The sequence below is a fragment of the Centrocercus urophasianus genome, unplaced genomic scaffold, assembly GCF_019232065.1.
Source record: "Centrocercus urophasianus isolate 14NV4802_14NV808 unplaced genomic scaffold, USGS_Curo_1.0 seq_16, whole genome shotgun sequence".
In the NCBI taxonomy this organism is placed as follows: Eukaryota; Metazoa; Chordata; class Aves; order Galliformes; family Phasianidae; genus Centrocercus; species Centrocercus urophasianus.
The window spans coordinates 45,140,763-45,153,157 of record NW_024884711.1 but is presented as its reverse complement, the minus strand read 5'-3'; positions in this window follow the sequence as shown (position 1 = coordinate 45,153,157).

Below are 12,395 nucleotides of genomic sequence, written 5' to 3'. Positions count from 1 at the left end.
TCGTCATTCCTGGTTATCAAAATAATGCCAGACAACATCTGAGACTCCTCAATAGGTACAAAGCAGATTGAAGTTTAATCTGCCTTAGTCAGAAGCATGGTAAAATGGGAGAGAAGCTGTGTTGCTGTGCAATGCCCATGTGAGATCCAGACAGATGTAAAGAAATGGAGAGCAAATTCATGCCTGAATCTTCCCCTCCGTTCATAGGATTATAGAGTCACAAAATCATTTGAATTGGAAGGAACCCTCAAAAGTCATCTAATACACTCCACCTACAATGAACAGGGGCACCTATAGCCAGACACCAAAGGTCTGCTTGTCAAGCCTTGGAGTGACTCAGAATTTGTCTGGTTAAAAAACTAGAAAAATAAATAGATATTACATGGACAGTAAGGAAAAATCATTTTTTAAACTGTGAAACCTGCAGGAACACCAAATAAATACACGTGGATGTTTGGAAGTGCAGGTCTGGCTCACAGATGCATACCACTTCTTACTACACACCCACACAGCAGCACATGGGAGCAAGCAGACCCACGTTGCAGGCATGCACACAGACACGCTCTGCCTTTTGTAATAACAACTCTGCTGCATTGTGAGTGAATGGAAATAGGAGAGGCTTGCAGTGTATTTCATTTGAAAGAGAAGGATAAAAAAAAACCACACGAAAACAAATGAAACTTTCAGAGCAACTTTTTCTATGCAACACAGCCAGATCCCTTTGGTTGGGATGGAGGAGGGAAGGGGACAGGGAGAAAAAGAAGAAGGGGGAGGACAAGTTCGTGGTTAGATGGGAGCTCCCACCCATTTCCTTTCCTTGCCCTTCCCAGGCATGTCAGAGCTAGAAGCCAAGACAAATCGAAAGCTCAGGAGCTCGCAGACGGACAGCACCACTCACTGGGAGTGTAATTACAGCCCTTGGAGGAGCTTGAGGGAGGGGATGAGCACGCAAAAAAAAAATTAAGAAGGGGGCAGTGCCCTCTACTGCCAAAACAAAGGTGTGGATGCGAAGGATTTTGAGGAGAGCCTGAGAGAAGTGAGTGGGATGCAGCTGAGAAGGGGCCTCGGGGAGGCTGCAAATGAATTAACAGAGCTCACTGCAAGGGAAAGTTGACTGTGGTTCATCTGAGGTCAGCAGAGTTCATGTGAGGCCACTTCTCTCAGCTTACTGGGGAGTGAAGTGTGTGTGGTTATACCTACTGCCCTCACGCACACATCATTCTGGTTTCATTGGCTTGGGCAGAGGTCCTAGAGGGAAAAGCAGAAAGAGCTGCTATTGCTAAACAAAACTGACTGCAGAGCAGCAAAATGCCCGTGGTAGGTGCCTCTGGGGCTTTTCTTTGTTCTGTGATGGAGCCCAGCAAGATCAACAGCACAACAGAAAAGCGCACCTTCCCACCCTCATTTCATAGGATGGGGACTGTGGGGCTATAAGGCTGTAGTCAGGGTTCATGTTGCCTAACTTCAGCCATTTGAGTGCTCATCATTCAGCTTGTTGCTTGAAAAGTGTGAGTTCAATTCCACCACCCAAGCAAACCAGGATAAACTGAGCTCTGGAGGAGACAAAGAGTGTCTGATGTCCTTTTCCCGTTCCAAATGTCCCTTTACAAAGCCTTCTACATCAAAAAAGTCAGTAACACCAGATTAAAACTAAAAAAAAAAATTATTTTTCTCCTCTCAGGCTTCCTCAAACTGTACTCACATGTGATGTTAGCTTTGAAGTGTCAAACAGGGAGGAATTCCAATATAATAAGTCTATCAGTCCTAACATAAACCATCCCAATTTCATATCTTTTTGCTTACAGTCATTCCCTGTATAAAGTTATAAATGTATGTGGAATAGCATTAGAATTTTGCATGTAACACAAATATGTATTACTTATAGAAATGAAATATCTACATACACTATATATGCATATAACAAATGTAAATACTTATGTACAGATACGTATATAACTACATATATGTGAGTTCAATATTATTGTCTGTTCAGTCTTTGGTGTAATGAGAATCACATTTCTCTTCCACAGGTTAGGACATACACAAATTGTATGTCCCAAAACTATCCCAAAACTATCCACTATCGGGAGAGGTAGAGCAGATTTGCACAGCATTTTAGGCAAATCATGTAGGACATTGAGGAAAACCTCCTGAAAACATCTGGGAGAGATTCCAAGTGTTACCAGGGATGGCAGCTGTTGGCATGGCATGGGATGGTGATTTGTTGGCTCAGAAAGAAATCTTTGGTTTGATCCTACAGTGGACATGAGGCAGAAAGCCTGAAAAGATATCAAATTTTCCAGTGGAGAAAATATTCCAGTACACAGGTGTTATTAAGTAAAACCCTCATTTTTGTATCCTTATCATCATCATTAATCACCCTTTGTGCTTAAAGTTTTCAATTTTCCTCTTCACTTTTCACATTGAATCTCCTTCCTACCTCCTCCTTTCTCTGTTTTCTTGTCTTCATCCTACCATACCTCCAGACTATTACATTTTCTCATCTCTCTGCTCTATAGAAGTAGAACTGGTATCCTGCACCCAGAGGAACTTGCAATCTAGGTGTAAAATAAGTGATGAGGAATGTGTGAGTCTGGTGATAGGGGGGCTGCATTGTAAGGTAGAAACTGAGATTCCTGTTTCAAGGGAAATTTCAAGTAACACCTGCTTCATTCTGGAAGGAGAGGAAGCAAAGCCATGAAGCTTCAGAGCACTGCCTGTTCATCAAAGCTGGCATGATGGAAACCAAATAAGAAATCTTTGGAGTTAAAACAACTGTAGCCATAGCTCCTGTTCACACCTTCACTCTAATAGTTCATACACTCTCTGTGACAGAATCCATGCAGCTGGAAAGACTGGGAAGAGCATAAAACCATAAGCAGTAGTTCACACTTCTTTCTCACTTGTAGGTATCTTCAGAAATGTGCTAAGCGATAGGTCATAGAGAAAGATTCTCATATTTTCAGTCCTCCTTGCATGGCATCTCAACTTCAGGTCATGCGAGAAGGAAAGGACTTCAACATCAGATAAATGTAGTGTTTAACAGGTCATCTCGATTCATCTCTTCATGTTATAGCAATAGCTGCTTATTCAGCTAACAGTGGAAGTTGAATCAACAAACTTCAGGGTCTAGAAATAGGCAGTTGAATAGGTGAGCATCATTTGTTACCACCTGAGTTATGCAGTATCCTTCATTTACAGGACACAGGAGGAACACCAGCAAAGCAGAACACTGGAGCTTGTTCTTACCTGAATATCCCAAAGCTGCTGAAAAGACTTGAGAAATGTGATGTCTGTGGTGAGGGGAACAAGAAGTAGTGCAATGGTGCCAACATGATAAGCATCCTAGCTCTAGTTTAAGAGACTCTAGGGAGCATGTTATTATTCCTTGAAGTAGAAAAAGGTCATTCTGACTCCAGAGGGAATGACCAGCAGACTCTCACTTTCTTGTGCAGGCACAAGGCAGTTTTTGAGTTAATTAGATCCATGGGAGTGTATGTGTGGTAGGGGTGCGTGTGTGTCTGTGTGTGTCTGAATGTGCAGGGGAGATGCCAGTAGAAGCTGCAAAGAGTGGCATGGTTTAACAGTTGAGATCCTGCAGCTTTGCTGCTTCAGGAATCCAGGTAATTTGGAAACTATGTGTGTTCATGTTGTGTTTATCCTGACGTGTGAAGAAGACTGCAATCTGAAGGAGGGTTCTGAAGGAGGGGATGAAGGGAAGCAGAATAATTACCAGAATTGTCAGGCTGAAGAGTGTTCAGTGACTTCAGTCCAGGTATGAAGTGTCTCTTGCAGTATGGAATCTGATGAAGGAAACTCCTTATTCCTGATACTTTCTTCTCTTTCTACTCTATATACCTACCTGAGTAACAGAGAACCACATGAAGTCATATTATTATTCTGTGGTGAACAGAATGAGCTTCTCTGTTTTCCAAAACCAAACACTGCAGCCTGAATCACTGGCTAGCAAGTACTGTCACAGATGTATTTTCTTTTCCACAGTATGCAAATGATGGCAAAACCCTGTTTAGCAGCAGTCACAGCTGGTGGACTGAGGCTTAGCCTTTCCTGAGCTCTCTTCTCCAGAGCTGCTGTCTTTGCTGCGAGGTGCCTTGAACAGTTCTTATGCATTGGTGCATCCATGTGGCCCTGCTCAGAGTCTTCTCCAAGGGAGATCCAAGGTGATGCTATCTAGGTTTTTTTCTTACCACTTAGAAAATCGTTACTGCCTCTCAGTACTCTAAGAAGGCTTTTCTGCAGTGTTGCTGATTCTTCCTCTGTTCATTAAATCATTAATCAAGGAAAAACATTGAGCAGATGATTATATGCTTCTTCCTTCAGTGTTAGAAACCGCATAGCATCCAATCTGTTGAGTTTCTCAGCATGGATGGAGACATTCAGAAATATTAAAGGGTAGTATTTCTCCAATTCTATTCAGACATTACTTAAAACAATCCAGTTCAGGAAGCTTTTAGCATTTCTTTTTCCTTAACATGCACAAAGAAGAAATACTAGACTCTGTTTGTTTGTTTTCTTTCTCTGAGGAGAAAAAAAAATAAAATCTAGTGTAAGAACTAATCTTGAAAGGCTCACAGAGAACTGACCATTGGATAACTTGTTTGGAAATTCCAGCAAATGATCCTCGCAAAACGATGTTTCGGAAAATAACAAGGAAGGGCACAGGATACAACGTCATGATACATCCCTCTATAAAACAGGCTTGAAAGGCTGGAAAAGCACTGGCATATTCCTTCTGTTGAAAAGACAATAGCAGTGAGGGCTTGGCATGATCTTCTCTGAACAAACATGGAAACTAGACATAAGAGCAAAATTTCTGGCAGAGCCATATTTTTCCTCAGCTGCCAAGAGCTAGCGGTACTTGGAATGCACTACTGCAAAATAGAAAATATATATATTCAAAGAAGGGGATTTTTTTTCCCCTTGTTTCAAAAAGGAGCAAAGAACAGCTTGTTACAGCTTCTCCTGGAGCTGAGAAAAAGCAGTTAATGGTTAGTTACTATCACTGTACAAATACTCATCAATCGTCTTTGTAGGTGGCAGATTCCCATTATGTTAGATGCTCTACAAACAGTCAATTAAAAAAAAAGGAGGCTGTCTGTAGTCAAAGCACAGAGACCAAACTTGTTACGCCAGAATCTTTGATGTGGGAAAGCTGCATTGTGCAGGATCATACAAATTCATCTGGAGCTTTGAGATGTATGCCAGAGAGAAGGTCACAGGACTCAGTGTGGAATGGGGAGAGCCAGGAGTAAAGGAGGCTTGGAGAGCAATGTTGCACAATTCTCCACTACGGCACAGGACCACAGCTGGCACTGTATGTTCCAAGATCTTCTCTCTGTAATAGCAATTACAGAATAGCCCAGTGTATAAGTTAAAGTATGTTCCTAGTGCTAAGAATCAGGAGGAAAAGGGTCAGAGATGCATCATATGGGAGAAAGATTGGTGTGGACCACTAAGGCTCTTTGAAGATGTAATTTTGCTGCCATTTAAAAAGTGTAATATTTTATTAGAAGTGTGATAGAAATTAATGCAAGCCATTTCTTTCCCTCTGGACTACAGCTTGTGATTGACGTTGATCCCACAGGTGATCAACTGATAAAAGAAGGGTGCTGGAACTTGTTAACTTTGGGAAAACATAAGTTTCTCTGCTCTTACACTTTTGGTCTCAGAACTACATGAAAACTTGCTATCATGTCAGTTCTGAGTGCTACTCTGTACAATGCTGTTTGCTGATAAAGATATTAGCTTTGGGGCCTTTTCGTGCACAGCAGAGCCCTTGAGATCTCATGCAATACCTGCATTTGAAGGGAAGAAGGCACTTTCTTACTTTTGAGGATCTGGGTCTAAGGACCTTTATATATTTGCCTACCAGTTAGTAACAAGAGGAATATTTCAAACCCTACTTGACCCTTTCCCTATAACGAATATGGGAACACCACCCTGACCTCTCTTCTTTGCTCAGCCACTCCATTTAGAGCTGACCATAGTCCATTCCTCAGGGGACTTCAGGACAGGGATGCAAACTCAAGCCATGGTTTCTCCACCCATCTGGGATAGAAAGGAACCACACCAGTTGCTTTTGGCTGCACAGTGTGCCACTTGGCTATGGCCACATTTCCGTGGCTTGTTCTCACCCGCCTGCTTTTTTTTTTTCTTTCTTTTTTGCTCTTACCAGCCCACCTGACTTTGTTTTTGCCATGTGGACTCCTTGCCCTGTTTCTACACGCAGTGTAGGCACTGTGGCTTCCCACTCCCTTGTCTTGAACTTGGGACTGAATCATTCCTTGGCTTCTCCAGTTTCTTCTCTTGGCTTTTCTTGACTATCTGGCTTGGCTGCTGTCTTCTAATAATCATGTCCAATTGCCTCACTCAACCTCAGCACTGGTCAGACAAGTCAGATCCTGAGCAAGAGTTTTTATTTTCTCCCACTGAAGATGAGATAAATTAGATAAGGAATTTAAAATGATTTGTCCTCATATGCAGGTGATCTCAGGATGCCACAGTGTTATTGCATGGCTGTGGTCCTGTGCAGCCAAAATAAAAGAAATGTGTCTTGGCCAAACAATGACACATAGAAAAAGAGAATGAATGACACAGAAATATTTTCACTGCAGTGACCTCAGGCTTAGGTCAGCCCCTCTTGCAAATCAGTGGAAATTTTTTCAAAATTTAAAGATTGCTGGATTTCTTCTAAATCCTGAAGCTGAAGCAGTGCAAACAAAGGTATGACTAACCTTCTCATGCAATAAAAGGGAGACTCATAGAAGGGTCTGGGCTTAAAGGGTCGTCTCCATGTATCTGTGAGATCCTTCCTTAAGCCTTAGTGTCACACAGACGAGGTCAGTGGCCTAAGCAGATAAATACTGATTAGGAGGCATATTTCATGCTCTGCCAGAATTCAGTCTGAGAATTCCATTTCCACAGTGAAAGAACAATGACTTTGTTATTATCTCAGTTAACCTACCCTGTTTATAATTCCCCAATTTTCTTATGGTACCACCTATGTTAAAATTCTTATTAAAATTAGATATACAAAATCTACTACTCCTTTGGGACTGTCAGAGAGGGCAGGTGGAGTGGTTTGGCATCATATTTTTCAATCTTCCCATTAGCACCTCACTGTTATCCTGACATTTTCTGCTATTTCTATGTAGTTTGTATAGATAGTTTGTATTGAAATGAATACATATGTATGCACATGTTTCTTATATATATATATAAGATATATATATATAAACATAGATCTGTGCATATACATACACTTACAGATGTCTGATAACAAGAATCTAAGGACAGAACCTATTTCATCAAAATCTTTATTTAAACATTCAGCAAATTTGGCCTATTTTGTCTCTGGGGCATTCGGGCCAAGAACCAAAACTGAATTCTGCAGAACACAACTTGGTCTTCAGATTTGGATTTTTCTGGATGACTCCTTTAGGTGTACCACTGTCCTCTCCAGCATCCTGCATGCCACAGATTTGAATGCTTATATCTGTTTGTTTGGACTTAGCATTGAGAAATTCAGCATCTCTGTAAATAATGTAAAGGTATCTTCTTTTTACTTTTTTTATTTATTTTTTTTTTTTAGAACAATATTTTAAGATAAAAATGCATCCATTCTGTGAATCTTAGCCAAGGAATCTGAGATTAATATTTACTTCAATTATTGAAGCCTAATAGGGGATAAGCTGAGAAAAAATAAAATAAAATAAATCAGTTGTAAATCATAGCCAGAAATACAATTTCAGCCCTACTCACACAGTGCACAAAATAAGTTTGTTCTTGCATGAAGGGTCTCCCCCATATCCTCAAAATTATCCTCCTTACCAAAATAGTGAATCTGTGGTTCAAAATGCAAATATTAAATAACCTAGACAGAACAGTGAATTAATAGTACACCTTGTACAGCTTTGCTCATCGAAAACCTGGTGAAATATAAGATATCTACCATTATCTATGGATGAGATGATGTTATAGGTTGATAAAGTGCTTGTGCCAATCTTCATAAAACTTAATATTTTTCTTGAAGTTTCAGCTTCAAGATGTTACTTCTTACATGGGAAATTCATGTCTTCTTGAAACAAACAAACAAGAAGAAACCTGATAACTTTAGTTTTCATAATGTTAAAACAGAGCCTGAGGAGGTCTAATCTAAAAATAAATCTGTCCTGCTCTTAAATATCTACAAATCAACCTAATTCTATGAATCCTGTCTGTGTTCAATAAGAGGAGATGTGTGTAGTCATATATATGAGCAAACAGTGCTTCCATATATGCACTTATCTTCAGAAGGATTCATTTTCTCATCTTCAAATCCAATAGATAATTATGTGTTCAGACAAGGTATCTGAGGTGGATTTATGGAAACAGGCCAACAAATATGGGGTTGTACAATGCCTATGATGCTTTGAAATGACTCCCACTGTAACTCTAATAGGAAAACAGCCATGCCATCTCTTCAGTTGTCATTGGAACTACTGTTATTTGTTCACACTGATTTAAACACAGAGTGATTCTACACCTTCATAGGATAATATACATCAATTAAGGATGGATTAAATTCGTTTGTTGAAGTTATAATCAAAACAGTAACTCAGATATTTGCAACTGAGAAGTTAAAATGCAGAACTTTAGGATTAGTTTCATCTCTCTCCTTTACCCGTCTAAAGTAAAAATAACCATCTGTTCAACTCCCATGTCTAGACCCTAGACTATTTTATAGTCTTTGGAGACACAGCCAATATGGAAAATAGAATTGAGGATGCCATTCATTTTCTTCTAAGATAACTGAATGAAACCGATGATTTACTCCTGTGAAGAATGTATTTCACTTCACTGGTGATAAATGGAGCCTGGAATGATTGGCTTAGACGCAGTTATCAACACTGCAGGCAGTTAGGATGGCATTCATACTGCCAGTGGGGAGAAATATCCAGTCCTTTTCTTCAGTGAGATGATTTCAATCTCAAATGCATGTTCTAGTGCAGCTGCTTAGGCTTCCTTAAAGACAATTGGCTGTCTTATTCTTGACTTTCTATGGGTGTAATTGCACCTTGTGTGGAATTATCTCCTTTCCAGTCACTGTAGTGGAAGTGCCCATGACTAACCAACTTAGCTGATGTGTGAATTTAGTTGAATTAGACCTAGGCCCAAGGCTACAAAGGTGAATTAATGGCAGAACCAAAGGTAAATCCTTTCTGAAGTGTGGTTTGTCACCAGACATCCAACCTCTTGTCACAGATGTAGTCTTCTCACTTTTACCAGTTTCCACCAAAGTAACATTCCTTACTAGAAATCCCTGCAACCTTCAAAGCATACTGTAACTATGCAGCATATTTATGTAATTCTTGACTCTGTATTGTCTGCAAACAGAAAGAGAATGGGACAGCTGAGGAATGCAGACTGGAGACTCAGTAGTCATAGACACCTTATGTTGGATATAGGACAGAAATCAACCACTCTCATTAGTACTTAAATTTGCAAAGTGCTACCAAGGTAACGGCTCTCTCCACAATATTGTTGTCTTGACTAAACAACTTACCCTAAGCTCAGTTGAAATAATATGTTTTTTCACCTGCAGGAGCGAAACATTCAAGACTACATTCCAAGACGGATCTGGTTAAGGTCATAAAAATTTTGTGGTAACCTATATATTATTTTTATGCATATGCTTAACATGATGCATTTTATGAATGTGCTAAAGTACAATAAATCACCTAAAACATAGTGTAAAACACTTCAGACTTACCAAAGCATCAGATGCTCACACATATTCTATACATGTATCGATTCATACAGATGCACAAGCATAGAGACCAGCCACCTCCTGAGTACAGTTGACAGATGGGAATACTGCTTGCCTGTCTTCTGTGTGGGAGGTCATGAGTAGTCACTGTGTCTGTGATGGATTAGCAGTCAAAACGAAGATAGATAATGTGGAGGAATGGCATAGCTCCAGCATGTAGTGTGTCTCAACAACTGGAGCAAAGGACAGAGTTTCATAGGAATTATCCTATATCCTATATTGTATTTCATAGGAATTCATAGGAGGGAGGAAGTCTGTCTCTTCTAGTGAATAAAGACAAACACACTGAAATTCATGCTTCTGCAGAAGACCAGCATAAGAAGGCCTAAGTAAATTGAAACTGTCTTGATTCTTCTATGGGACAAAAGATAAAATGAATGACTCCTTGAAGGTCCTACTATCATCAACTGATATAATTTTACGTTAAGTCCAGAGACTTGGCTTACATTATATACCATAGACTGGATTCATCAGGTGTGCTTTTCAGCTACAGTAAGTGTTGCATAAATCAAGAGATTTAAGTTAGAATGGAAAAGCAACCAAAAAGCCATGCAAATTAAAGAGGATAGAAATACTTGGAAATTAAGGTGCTCCAGAAATTTACATAACCTGAACACCATTCTTCCTCTGCAAGTCATAGGACATTTCCCTCTTTTATTAGCATATCATAGAATCACAGATTGATAGAATCATAGAATAATTTAGGTTACAAGGGACCTTAAAGATCATCTATTCAAATTGCCTGCCATGGGCAGGGATATATCCCACAAGACCAGGTTGCCAGTAAGGACAATATCAATACAACAGCACTTGGCACCAAGGAAACCTTCCTTACAGGGCTGCTGGTGAGTACTGTTGTCCAGGCATACACAGTTCTGACACACCAAATTAAACATTTATTGGAGGCAGGCTGGAGGGTAGGCAAGAAAGAGAAAACACCACCTCTTGCTGGCAGAGTCCAACACTTGACCCTAACTTGCTTCTAGAATAAGAACTGTTTCCCAGATACTGAGCTCTGTTGCACACCTAGGTGCAATTAAGAAGCAGCAATGTTAGCAGTTCCTAAAATTTCTTGAGTTCCAGCTCAGCCACATCCCTCACAGCCTGCTTCTCTAGGCAGCTTGCTCCAACAGGCTGCAGACAAAGGTATCCCTGAAGCAACAGACCAGCTCCAAGGGAAGCATAAGATGGGTGAGGTGGTAGGAGAGATGGAAGTTGGAAACATCCTGACAAACCTCATACAAAGCTCCACCAAAACCAATACATTTTCACAGAGTACTTAACTTTTACCTGCTCAATGTTTTCCATTGGAAAAATGCTCCACAAGCAAACTCGTGACCAGCTCTTATAAAGGGTCAATTCAGACTCAAGTAAAATTAATTTAGGTTCTTTGGAAGCGGGACTTCCATAAAGACTAAATTTTTAAAGCTATTTTTTAAACTGTTTTTAAATAAAAAATAAAAACATGTTAATTTTTGCTAGAGGAAACTCCCATTGACTTTGGCTGACCTTAAGTTTCAGCCTTCCGAGAGGATGGAGTCCATCAGAAAGCTCTGCATTGTGGAGCTGGAGAGAAAGCCTTGGAGAAAAGGGCTAGCTAACTAAGGAGAGGGAGATTCCTATGGCTGCGGAATAGTGAAAGGAGAAAGAGAAACAAAATGAGAGTTAATTGCATAGAAGCACCTGGAGAGCAAAGCCTGGTCTTCTGCTTTGGGTGAAATCAGTGCCTAGGCCTGTTCCCTAGGATACTGTGTCCCTGCACTGTGTTCGCTCATGGACAAATTTAGCAATAGTCTCAAGTTTTCAGTTCCTGCAAAACAGAAAATCTCATAGATTCCCAAATCCACAAGGGCCAGCGAAGGGTATGGAGCCGGCAGGATTGTGTAATATAAGAGAGTGTTTGTTGGTAGCCTGGGATAAGCCCAGGTCTTAGCCCTGCCTGTCAGCTCGGAAAGCCACATCTCTGAGCGCAGTAATGAGGAGTGATTCGTGGTGCATTGATGGTATCACCAACCCGGTGGGGAGATCACCGTGCCAATTTGGAGTCCCTTACTCCTCGCCAGTAAAACATTCATTGACGAGCTTTCAAAACACAGGATGGGGGAAAAAAAAAGAAATAAAAAAAAAAAGGAGAAATATAGTACAAGGCATCAGTGCCAAGAGCTGACGCTCAGAGCTCGGCTCAGGACGTGGTTGGTAGGCGGTGTGTTTGTGTGCACAGACAATGACGCAAGGAGTCAGGAGACTGTGTCTGGGCTACAGTGGGATGTTACGTTGTTGAAGAAGGGGAGAAAATTCCCTTATCCCTCTTCTGTTGCTTTTCTGCCCTTCTCGTAAACCTCTCGGCATGTCAGTACCAAATTTCAATGAGAGAGAAACTCCTGGCAGGTGCTGGTAGGAAATTGTTGACCTTCACGAGTTGCTGACAGCCTCCGGAGTATTTCCAGGTTACCTTTAACAGTGTGGGGCTTGGTATGAAGGATTTGCCTACTGCTAAGAGAGCAAGATGTGTGAGAACGTATTTTTGGTTTGATTCACACAATTCCATCATTTCAGAGACCCCTGA